The sequence below is a fragment of the Poeciliopsis prolifica genome, unplaced genomic scaffold (assembly GCF_027474105.1).
Source record: "Poeciliopsis prolifica strain line A6 unplaced genomic scaffold, Auburn_PproV2 SCAFFOLD043, whole genome shotgun sequence".
NCBI classification, from domain to species: domain Eukaryota; kingdom Metazoa; phylum Chordata; class Actinopteri; order Cyprinodontiformes; family Poeciliidae; genus Poeciliopsis; species Poeciliopsis prolifica.
In genome coordinates, this window is record NW_026562418.1 from 1,095,220 (window position 1) to 1,108,477 (window position 13,258).

Here is a 13,258-nt window from a genome sequence, read left to right on the forward strand (position 1 = left end):
GTCTGACACTATTTTACTTTGTAGCTTTACTGTGAACAAAGGTCCTGGTTTTGCAGAAGACTCCAGTCACCTGCCTCTCTTTGATCTGCTGTTCATAACTCTTGACTCAAGCCGGCCATGAAGTGCACACATTGCACAACAAAAGGAGTTGCTGACTGGAACTCTGCAGGATCAGTATATAGAGTATTGTGGATGAATTGAGATTTCTTCAGATCCAGTGTGTTAACCACATGTCTCATTTCAATATGTCAATATGTGCTGCCGTCAAGAAGTGCTGTGCTGTCATAATAGTTTCCGTTGTGTTTTTTGTTTTAAATCCTCCCACCAGCTGGTCCCAGCAATGGCCTGTCATCACTACATTGCACCTTGGGCTGAAAATCCAGTGAACTCTTTCAGAAGCCAATCTTCACGGAGCAGTAAATATCTTGCTTGAGGGGTCAGAGGCATAAATACGTTGTGTTGATTTCAATCCTTAATCTTTTCAGAAAACGCAGAGACGCGAAAATTTCCAGCTTTTGCCAATCATCCTTCCAACTACTGTGTTCTGTTCTTGAAGGCGATGACTTATGCCTTTGCCAAGAAGATCTCACTGATGAGCAGAGAAAAAGGAGGATGGTGTCGTACTAGTCTTCTGGGGTCAGCGTGAATCATCTGTATTCCTGGACTCCATGAAACCTGAATGCATCCCAGACGTAACCATGGGCAACCTGGTCAAAAATCTTGTCCGGGTCCAGAAATTCTGTATGGGATGATCTGCTTGTTTTTAATGTAATCCATGTTGTATTAATTCACAGAGAAAATTTAGACAGTCATCAGCAATTAAGACTAATTGAGTACTAACTTTGTTGGCTTCCCTGTTAGATACAAGTAGTTTTATTCGCCTCCAAATCAGTAAACTCAAATATTTTGTTTGGACATGTAGATAAGACACTAAATTAAAGACCACACGTTATTCATACTGATGTAGGTATAAAAGAAAAAAAATCACTTGAATTTTTTTACTTGTGGGGTCTTACAGTTGAGCAATTGTTATGTCCCATCAGAGCCTCTATGGTCCCTTTGCCAAACATGTCTTTCTTCCTTTCATGCCCTCATAAGACTCAAAGAGGAAGAACAGCATAAATCAGTCACTTGACATAATTTGGCATCCAGCAATGGAAAGGATCAGCTCATTTATGATACATTCCCTACAGGTGCTTCCACTTCTTTTTGCTGGACCACCTCTTTACTTGGAGTACATCTACTACTTTTGTTCCAAATCTTTGGTTGTACAATTTGTATGTTAATCTCCACTTGATCTGAGTAGAAGGGGGAAAAAATAATAAGCTGCACCAGCCACTGACCCTTTTGAACCTTTCCCGGGATCACATATTGTACTTGTTGTGAACACAGCTGGCAGGGACATATTGTATTCTGCTACTTCCTTTCTGAGCGGGTTTGGGAGGAAAGAAAATGCTGCGGTTACCTGTGGCAGGGAAAATGCAACTACAACTGGCTGTGGTGACTTGAAATACTTGAAAACTTAAGCACAGACTGCCTGATGTTCGCAAGAGGAGGAAGCACAGATACGGGTCATGGTTGGATGTTTTTACAACTTCATTAGATTTCTATTTGGGGGCTGTTCTTCCCATTTATTCTCAAAATTGGTAAAACCTACTTGGTTCAGACAATGTCAGACAACGTCTCTGCAGTCGGAAGCTATGCAAACTCTGACCAGCTGCCGGAGTACAAAGAGAAGACTTTGAAACGCATAAGCCATTTATTTTGAGGTTTAAAAAAAAAAAAGTCAACAAGAACAGGAGAGTTCGAGTTGAGGTCCGAAAGAACAAAGGACTTTCCAAGAACTGTTCAAAAGATTTGTAAAACAGCGAGCAGAGTCCGTTTGTTGGCCATGAAAGAGGTTTAGGAAGACTTAGCAAAGCGCTTGAGTTTTTTTAAGCTCCAATTAACATGAAGCAACCCAATCACAATTATTTAGAGACTTGGGTCCAGATAAATCAGCCATACATCCGTACAAGACGACAACATCTGAGCAGCTATAAAATAGGCCTCATGAAAAGAAAAATAATTTTAAAGTGGACCAGACAAATGTCATCCAAACGAAGCTTAGTGGCCAGAAATGCAAAAGACAAAACGGTCAAAGGGCAAAGGTTACTTGTTTGTGGGCAATGTAGGCTGCTAGCTTTTTCTGCTAGCTAGCTTGTCCTGCTAGCTGGGAGAAACAATTTCTAGCTAGCTATTGTTCAATGAATAGTTTAGACTGTGCATTTTACTGAGCGGGACGACTCTGCCTTAGTCTGGCTATCAAACATGGCGCCTTTCGGTGTTGCTCTGTGTTTTTGTGCGTTGTTCTGTAACAGTGTTACAGCGCCCCCGATTGGCCTGGCATACCTACTACATCGTATTCTCTCGTGGCGCATATTGGTACATGCAACCAGCAGAGTTCTCCCCACATTCAGTTGAAATGACAGTCCATCTGCAGACAAACACAAACGCCTGAGAGGAATGAAAAGCCAAACAACTGATGACAAGCCAAATCCGCTCTACAGCAACCAAGGCCTCAGCACACATCACATGTTCTCTCCTTTACTGTGTCTCAGCACTAAATGTTTTCTCGCCACGGACTGGGGCAGTGTGTTCCCTCCACTGTTTTTATTGGCTGGCTACCAGGATATCTAAAGCCATCATGAAGAGATAAGCCAATCAGAGCAGCCAGCTCGAGCTCAGGGCTATCAGCGGCGATGTTTACCTAACCCAGTCGATACTGATACCAAAACACTTGTGGGTGTGTGCACACGGTCGCAGTTCCAGCTTGCTTTGCATTGCTGCGTGCATTACAGCGTGTCATTGTGTGTGCGTGTGCATGTTGTTTTTTTGTGTTCTTCACAGACCCCAGGTATTAAAGTTTTACTCACAGGGACATGTGGTTGTGTGTTTCTGCTGACTGGATTCCTCCTCTTCCCTTCTCCCTGCTGCAGTTTGTTTTTTTGCTGTTCTCAGAAAAAAAAAAAAAAGAGGGAAGGTTGACTCTTTAAAGTAGGAAAGCTCTGGACTCTGTCAGTTTTGTTTTGGTGCCATTTGACTCATCGCAGTTGGCCGGTACACTTTCACAGAAACTCCTCCGTTTTACAATACGCTCTACGTGTTCACCCCTTGTTTCAACTCTCCTCGCCATCAGAGGTGGAAAAAGTCCTGCTGGGAAATAACCAAGTAATAAATCTGGACTCCTCTGTCACGATTTATGTTCCAAAAACCATAGAGGAGGTTCAGGGGAGGGAGCTGAGCTACACAGAGTCAAGAAGAGTCGGCCATCGACAGCTAATGTAACCGTATAGTTGAGAGATTTCAACAAGAAAGCTTCGCCTAGCTCTACAACACATTATATATATTTTTTAGAAATAAGATACACCTTTACTATTTAAAACAAAGGTAAATTGTTCTTCTCTCATGGCTGTTGTTCCACTTATGAACACAAAATGAACAGTGTGTACTGCAGGCCAAAACAACAACAAAAAATTAAAAGAAAAAACACAAAAAAAGAGCCATTTTAGACTCTTAGATTTTGAAACAGTGTTTGCAACACATACTGCCGATCTCGACATCTTTTTTTTGTTTTGTTTTTTGTCAAACAGCTGCGCTTTTTGACACGAAGATAACTTTTTGCGTCAGGCTTTTTTTATTCCTCAACAGAAAATGTTTGGAGAAACAGAAGAGGAACAGGCTCCTGCAGGCGTGTCTGCGCAACAGGCGTACACAACATGCTTTCAGAGCAGCTCCAGCTGCCCGTTAATGAACGATTGTGAGGTGGAAGGAAAACGCTGCGAGTTTTTTGATTATTGTTTATTAAAACGTTATCAGTGTGATGTGAATTTGCATTCATCCCCCTTTCTACTCTGATAGCCGTGAGTCAAATCCTGCTCAAGTAATTGCTGCTTGAAAACAGACTTTTAGGATTTGTATTCATTTTTAAAAAAGGAGAAGAAAATCTTATGTATTTGCCAAGGTTGCAAATAGATAAGAGCTCAAATCGGGTGTTTTTCTGATTCTGTTGGCTCAAATTTTCCCTCTGGAGCAGAAAAACAAAATGTAGCAAAGCATTTTTTTTTCTTCCAGTTTTTAGTAAATATTTCTTAGCACTCTTAAGACAAGCCAAAAGTAGCTCATAATCCTTGCTGATGAGCTGCATGTAAGTTAGTTTTGTCTTATTTCAAATCTACTGAGAAACTAGGCAGAAAACCCAGAAAACACTAAAACACTTTGTATGAAGTTCTGTTGTTGTAATACACGTGCTTCTTTCACAGACAAACTTCTGGACTTATCTTTCCGTCCTGAAACTCACCGACAACAGATGCCTTTTTTGGAAGAAACGCTGCACCTTCCGGAAATAAACACACATATGCACACATAATGTGACTTGCCCTGCAAAGCAGAAAGGGTTTTGAAGGCAAAGAGATTTATTGGAGCTGATTAGACAATCAGATGCTGTTGTTGTTGGTGGTGAAAAGGCTTCTTGTTCTGAAAAGTGTCCTGGCTGATAAATGCACACTGCTTTCCCCGTTGGGTAAATTTTCACAGATTAACCTCTTAAACCCTTTTTCAACTCGAGCTTATCTCGTTTTCTCTCTCTCGCTCTCCGACTCACACGAGCGTCGGTGAATTGTTTAATGAAAGGCTGAGCTCCACCTTGACCCACACAACTGCGGTCTTAGATTCTGCGAGTGTTGCTATTAATATCCACTGGCAGCAATTTTGGCAGCCGATAGCTGATACTTATAGAGGGGAGGCAAGGCATGATGGGAGGTGCCTGCAGTTGCCTTTCTGGTAGAAAAGGGAAAAATCTCTGCATAAGCTAATAAAACTCACTTTTAATCTGTTTCACAGTCGGCAGCTTAATATAGCAGGAATGTGCAATTGCGCAGCAGCATTTGCAGAAGTGTGGAGGACTTTGCCGCAGTTGGAGCCGATTGGCGCTCGTTGGCTTGACTCCGTTTCTGCCCTCTGAGTCGTTCCGGTTAAGCCAGGAACGTGGGAGCCTGATAACAAACTGAAAGATTGCTTTACACGGAAACACTTATTGCCCCTGAAATATTGTTTGCACTCCTTCGACTGCTTGTAGCCGTCTTCATCTCCGACTTTGGCAGAGGAGCGATATTTCATGTCGGTTTCCTTCATAGGACTCATTAGCTCAGCACAGAATGAAAAAAACCCTGGAGCTGCTGCAGACTCACTTTCTGAGGTGCAATGCAAACATTCCCAGTGATTTAGCCGGAGCAAAATTAAATTCCTCAAATGATTCTTTTTCTCAAGCCTTCCCTTCTTTGTTTTTTTTCCTCCCTCCCTCTCCCCTTGTTCTTCTTCTTCTTCTTCTCTTTCTTCTGGTATGCTCATAAAAGAAGAATACTTGGAGATGCAGACAGAACATTCCTCTATCAAGCAATCTGTGTTGAAAGGGGAGTTGTGTTCCCTGCTTTCTCAGTACTCTATTCCTGTATTCCTGCAGAGCTGGAGCCAGATGCAGGGGTGGCGTTTCAACCACACCGCGATCCAATCCAAACATCTGCCCGGCAAAAGTCTGAGGCCTTCTCTCTGAGACAAAACACAGGGCTCCTCTGTGCGATACCATTACAAATGATTTCTCTGTTTTATGGGGGGGGCTGTGGAAACGCACGGTGCGAGATGTTTCAGCGAACCTCAAAAACCCAAAACCTTTTTCAAGCTGGCGTTTTGTTTTTTTTGTTTTTTTTCCCCTGACCCTTTAACATGACACACAAGTTGCATCAAATATATAAACAAAGAGAAAGGCGCAGTTACAGGCATCATTTGAATTGTCTGTGAACTTAATAAAACTTAGAGCTGCAAATGTTGCATGATCTTTAAAAAAAAAAAGACAACTTATAGTTTTGATGAATGTCTACTGCAGGAAATGCGCTGTCATTCTTACATAACCACAATTTTAGTTACATTTACGTTTTTGGATGCATGACAAATACTTTTTTGTGGAAAAGTTTATTAAAGACACAGTTTTTAACATAATTGAAGAAAAATAGATATGAACACCTGCTGATGGTATTTTTACTAAGATTCTGTTGTAGACATTCAATGCTGATATGTCATAGGGGGACAAAAAAACAAAATAAAAAACAGTTAAAACTTCTACATTTGCTTTTTTCATTCCATACTTAAAGGGGCAGTATTATGTATTTTACAGGCATGTGATGCCATTTTACAGCACAATTAAGAAACTATGTTATCTTCAGTTATTGTAAGAATGCTGTATATACCAAATACAGCATTGGGCTTCTGTCTCTTTAAGAAACTCCTGCTCTTTCTGAAACTCCGCCTTCAGGAATTTTAACAACTTTTTTTGGGTTTATTTTTTACCAGTGAATCACTGAGCAGGCGCTCGTGTGATGCGCTCATCTGATGCGCAGCTCCACCAGGTATTTACTAATTGCTACTGGCTAGTCTGAAGGAGCTGAGTGGGGGGAGTTTTGGGGGATGGCTGCTTTGTGAGGTGGAAACTTGGAAACTGCAGCATCGAGGTGGAGTTTCGTCCAACTATGGGAGATTAAAGGATTTCTCAAACAGGCATGGAGGAATCAAGCCAATACTCCAGGTTTGTTCTTTGATAAAGGAATAACATTATATGCCTTAAACCTAAACAAAGGTCGCATGGAGCTTTACTCCCAGCATAGCACATTACATGTTGGCTTAAAAGTTACATTTTGGTCGCGTATGTATTGCAAACTTTATGTCCTTCTTTTGCCAGTGGTTTTCTTCTTACCACTGGTTGAGTTTTAAAGAACAATGCAGGGGAAACTTTGGAGATCAACAACCGGTGGGGCTCAGTGGCACCGCTGTACCAGAGAGAAAGGAATGTCCTGTTATTAGTGGAAAAGCTCCTGTTATGTGGATTAATCAGCAGCTTTGACTTTGATCTCCAGATTCAGTCTTAGTGACTTTGGAAGGGGCGTCGGAGCCAGCCCACCTTCCAGAGGCAACACAAGCTGCACTCAACACACTCATTAGGAGCAAAATCCCTCAGATGATCAAGATGAATCATCTCGACGTCTCTGTGTTTGCGACGTACGTGTAGGAAAACCTTGGAAAAAAAAAAAGTATCTCCCTTCAGGAAGCAAATACGCTGAGCAGCCCTTTGCTAAACCCAGAGGTTAAGATTAACAGAGTCTCAGGCAAAGATTAACAGTTAATGCAAAGGTTAGAGAACGCTCTCCTCTCAGCTGGAGGGAGGGGGGTGCGCTTAGCGGTGCCAAGAAGAACCGAAGTCTGTGAGACCCAAGCCACTGCTGCAAGCTCATAATAAGATTTAGGTTTGTAATGTAGATACCCTATTATGTCCCAATCCCACATGGGAGAAATATTATTTGGTGATTAATTTAGATTTCATGATAACTGCCGTGTTGGGAGTAAATGAGGCTGAAAATTTGAGCAACTTCCAGGCTTAGTTGTGAGGCGGCGGTAAAGTCCAGAGGGCCCGGCTGGGATTTGTTGTGTAAACCGGTGATGTGATGAAAATACTCGATTAAGCGGGCGTATACAGTTCTGTGAAAGAGTATTTGCCTCCTTAAAGATGACTTTTTCTTTTCTTTCACGGTTAAAGGTTGCAGACAATCCAGCTAAACTCAGGATAAAATGTTCAAAAAGTTGTTTTTCCTTTTAATTGTCATGAAGTGGTGTGAGGAGGTGGTGTGGCAGACTCTTGAGACCCAGGTTGTAGTGAAAAACGCTGGTTTAATGATGAAATAAATCCAACAAAAGTCCAACAACCAGGCGGTACCGGAGGAAACGAATGGACAACGGGCAGCCAGGGCAAACGCCATGCAGACAGTACTGACAGAACGACAGCTTAGACAAGGACCCAGCGAGGAACGAAGAACATAGGTGGGGTTAAATACACAGAAGTTAATCAATGAAACGAGACACACTTATAGAAATGTTGTTTATTAGGGAAAATCCAAAGTTAGCCCTACCCTATGTGAAAATGTAATGAACACACCCCAAAGCTTGATTGCTTTCAGAATCAAAAACTCTTACACAGGACCTGTCTGACAACAGGAAGTAGGCTAAATGATCTTAAAAAGTAAAAGAAATTCAACACACCATTCCTCAAGCTAAAGAATTTTATGTGTAGACGAGAAACAGAGTTATTGAGATCCATCATTACGGAAAACCAACTCCAAATTCTTTGGGAGTCCAGTGAAATACGGCAGTTCCATTGACCATTTAATTGCACAATTTAACAATAAATTTACTTAGTAGAAACAACAACAACAAAAATAGACATTTTCAGTAATTTATTTATGTATTTCACAAAAAAAAAAACTTTTTTTTTGTGAAACTTTTTCCATTCGCGTCACACGATCAACACCCAGAAGTTACCACGAAGAAGAAGACGACAGGAAGTAGTTGGAGGATGATGATGTTGTGGCTTGCTTTTAAACGTACCTATTCACGTGTGACTTTAACCGCGTTTCTTAGTTACCGGAAATAGTGAAGTTGTGGAAATTGTGTTTTCGACGTTAGTGGAACATCTGCAAAGTTTTGCGAGCATTTTGGCATGGAAACGCAGCTACTGGAAGCCATTATCCACAAAAGAAGCAAACCTACGGCGGGGATCGCTCCCAGGAGTCGCTGGTCTTCGTGTAGACCAGCAAAAGTCTGACGCAACATCTGAAGCTCTGCTAGTTCTGCCTCTGTTGGGGTCTGTGTTCAAAGTCCTGCTATCAGCAAAAAGATTCTGCAGAAATGGCCACCATGAAAACAAATGTATAATTTGATTGATTTAAGAGATAAACTATTCTACACCTTGAAAGACCTTTATAAATATTCAAAATGCTTAAATTTGAAGTCATTTTCATATATAACTGAAAGTGGAAAGTGTTCAACAAATTGCTTTCTAGGAGAGAAGTCTGTCTTTCGCTGCCTGACCTCAGAAGCTAAAATGTTGGATTTTTCCTACAAAGCTGAGAGTTCAATGCTGTGAGGACGTCAAGAAATAGAGACTGTGCTTTATCATCAAGCAAATAGTTCAGATCTGGGTCAATAAATAAAAAAAAGGTCAACCTGTGTCGTTGCTGCCTTTCCAAGTATGAAACAGCAGCGCGCGAGAAAGCCATAAAATCACAACGTCAGCCGTGTAGATTTCAGGATACCACAGAAACCAAAACAAAAATGAAACACAGCTCCAAGTAATGCATTCCTGTCGAGACTGTAAAATGATCCCAGACAGATAAGGTGGCAGCAGCTGAAATAACCTGCACTCGCCACGCTGCCCAGCGCCTTTGGGCGCACGCTAGACAATAGGGGAGGAAAAACGCGCCGCACATTAGAACAAAAGTAGAAATAAACGAGTGCAGTCAGAGAGTTGGCGCAAATTGTGAACGTCACAATGAAATATTTTCATCTGTGGCAATATCAAAAGGCCGACTGCAAGTGCCCGCCGTCTAGTGAAACGCATTTCAGACTTTCCGTTTTGACAATAAAAACATGTTCCACGCCGTCTCATTGGAACGCACTGTTTGTCTCTCTGTTGGGAACTGGTTTCTCTTGGACCGAAGTGTTCACGGCGTCCTCTGAACATCTGGAGAGTTCATGTCCAAAAATGGAGAAAAAAAAAGAAGAGTCAAATAGCAATATTTGGCTGAGTTTAAAAGCAATAACCGTGCTCGCAAGCCTTTGGAGAAACCAAGCAAATCCAAGTGAGTGAGCTAATTGTCTGCTGAAACTTCGTAAAAGCGAACTGAGAGAGCAGATATCGTTAAAGCTGAGTTAAAGCAGGAGTTAAATAGTGGGGTTTTTACGAGAGAATAAGAGCTGTTAGTATCTTATTTAGTGTCAAAGAGTGTAAAAACGAGGAGAACAGCTGGCATCGAGCTAATAGTTGGTCTGAATTAGCAAATTATAAAGCTAATGACATAAATTTGATTTATTTATTTATTTAGTCAATGTTTAAATCCCTTCAGGATATTTAAATGTTGAAGACCTACGTTTGGATTGCAAAGAAGGTTGGGTCTCAGATATTAGCCTTTGGGCTAATAAAGAAAAATAAAATCCTAATATATCAAACATTGCAGTGTTTTATATTTTCAATATTCAAGAGATGCTTCAATGCTTTCCCACATTTCATTTGATGTTTCTTTTGACTCAGAAGACCGTGGTGATCCATGGTCCAACGACTTTCTCTCGTGAAAGATAGACTCTAAACTGGAAGTCAAGAAAATCAAATCTTAATGTCAATAAAACAATTTTGATTTCACCTTTCAGATTACAGTTGTGAATTAGTTGTTTAGTCAAAAACGTAGTCCGGTTTGGGGCCTTCAGGGACGTTCATTTTGCAGGGAAAAATAAAACCTTCTCACTACCTCCCTAAAAATCTTCCCTTCAAAAACACTTAAAAGTCCATTGCTGCGTTGATGTGTCTCACATCTGGAGACTGAAGCTTTTGCTCATTCTTCACGGCAAGATATCTCAGTCTGACTTGCAATGGATGGAGAGGCTCTCAATTGCTTCCTATATGACATGTGACTCTGTTTACAGTCATTATGTTGCTGAAAGGGATTGTCCTGGACAGGGTCCTTCTTTACAAACAATGTGAAATGTTGTAAGCTAATTTGACCCATATTCTAATCGTCTTATGCGTCTATTACCTAGGTGCCGTACTACCAACTTTAATATCTATATCTGGTCCCTGAGCGCCCCTACTTCTAATGGCACCCTGGGCAACCGCCTGTGTTATCCATATCAAAAATCTATCATATCCACTTTTTCTGTCTTCAGCTGAAATCAGACTAAGTCTATCAACTCCGGCCAAATAAAGTCTCTCCACAGCAGGCTTGTTTCAGGATGTTGATGGTGTGTTCACACTTTGTGTTTTTTTTTTTCCTGGCGATGTGCAGTGGCGGTATTCCTCCACACGCAGGCCAAACAGTTCCATTTTGGTCTCATGTCACCAGAGCAACTTCTTCCTCATTAGCAGCATCCTCCGTGTGCCATGTGGCAAACTCCAAACATCACCCCACCCACACACTTCCCCACAATGCACTTCTTTATGTAGCAGTGTCATGTAAAGTTTAATTTAAGGTTATGATTCTAACATGACCAAATGTGAAAAAAAATAAAGGGGTATGAGAACTTTTTCAAGGCTCCGAAGGAAAAAACCTTGCGGTCTTTCTATTTTTACAAATTTTTTTTAGACATTTGTCAGGGCAATTGCTTTGAATCTAAATAAAACAAGCTGGTTTGGATTTCAACTGTACTGATCATTTAATTCCTGTAAGTGTCTGAATGTCTCCTGTGTTCTTACCTGCACAGAGACACGAAAGTAAAAACAGTCTTGGGTTAATATCTTAACTTCGGTGTAAAAAAAATAAGAATAAAAAAAAAATAGTGCAATGGAAGACTTTTACGTAAATGTATTTTCACAGAAGACATGAATGGCGATAAAACACCAACCCACACAGTCGTCGCCAGGATTACGTCAAAAGTGTTAGATACGACAAATCATCTCTCCTAAAATTTTTCATCCAGGTCTTTATGAGCCACATTTTCCATCTCAGAGGGCCAAAATCCACTGCTTGTCTGTGGAGGAACAGCGACGTTCCAGCTCGGAGGTGATCATCCGCATGGTATACATATATTTTCAAATCCTGGAAGTTGTCAACAACAGCTCTCAGACCACCCAGCCACAGACACGTTGTGAGCACAGACACACCCACCAACGCACACAGCGGGTCCTGCTTCAAAACAGACACAAGTACACACTTTGTGTCCTGGGAGATACACACACACACAGAGGCTCACTGTGTCATAATGACCCGATTCCTATTCTACGAGGCCACACTCACTTCTGTTTACTTGTGTTTGTGAACCAACCATCCGTGGAATCTTAATTGTCTCGCACATGAAACGCGCCGCCTCAGACGGGGATTAGCTTTGATCGAATTTTTTTGCATGTACAAGCTGTTTGCGAGTGGGACGGTTTAGCCCACACTAGTAAGCGTGAGCAGTGGTGTGCATACGATGACCTCCGATGACCTCCGATGACCTCCCGTGAAACGCCCATTCTGTGCTACGTCTGGGACGGTTGAACTATTTCCCAACAACAGCCTGTGGATTTCAATTATTCTTTGTATTTTTTTTTTCCTTGTCATTTTTGTTTTATGTAACCGCCATGCTCCTTTTCAGTGTTTTCAAAACACTCCGCTTGTCCATGTGCTCGCTCGGCTGACCCGTTTCGACGGGAAGCGTCCAGCTGCTTCTGTTGGGGCCCTCTGATGATTGTGTAACGCCGCTCCACGTTACCTCCGAGTGTAAACAGAAAGAGCTGTGGCCGATCATTGGTCGGAGCCTGGCCTCCACCTTCAAAGTTTGTTGGCTTTCCTCGAAGGCCCGGCTGCTCTCAAGCGGTCGATGGCATCCTCTCGTAAAAAGTTTCCGTTTTTTTTTTTTTTTACCAGCACACATGGCTGCGCTGGAATCTGTACTCCTGTCTGAAAACACATATTTACATACGCTGTGTTGAAAAGACGTGTGGCCCTTGATTTTCCTCACTGTCCCACGTTAAAATTTGGACAAAGCCTTTTCTGTTTTAGGTCAGTTGGGATTATTATTGTTATTCCTTTTTGATGAATGCCAACATAACGGGAAATAAGGTGTTATTTCTTCCTTTAAATTCAGAAATGTACAGATTCGGATATCACAATGTTTTTAATCAGATGTATTTGGAGTACAAAGACCGTGTTACCGACAGTCAGTTCAATTTTCTGGGAGTGTGTCTGACTGGTTGTGTCAGAAGGAATGGGCCAGATTTGCAGCAAACTACTGTAAGAAGATTGTGGAAAGAGACCTAATGCAATGTAGAGAATTAGTATGTGCAGCTACGACTTTGAATCAATAAAAAGTCTCTTTCTCCTTCTCATGATTCTGAGGAATGGTCATAGCAATCCTGCCGGATGTAGCACAGGACAGGCTTAGCCTGGTTTAACATTGGCAGCAATGTTAAATCTGCGTCTTTGTACCCAGAGTGAACATCTGCCTTAAAGCGTTTACGATGCATCAATTTAAGACACTGACATTCTTATGAACTATGTGTCAGGGCAGTCAAAGTGGAAAACAGCGAAGGTTCATCAAGCTGGGATAGAGAGTAAATCTCCTTGAGACAACCCGCTGAGGCTTTGGCTTGAGTTATCCAGTTGACTGCCTTAACCTCCTCCAAACATGTCGCAACATGTGTGTATAC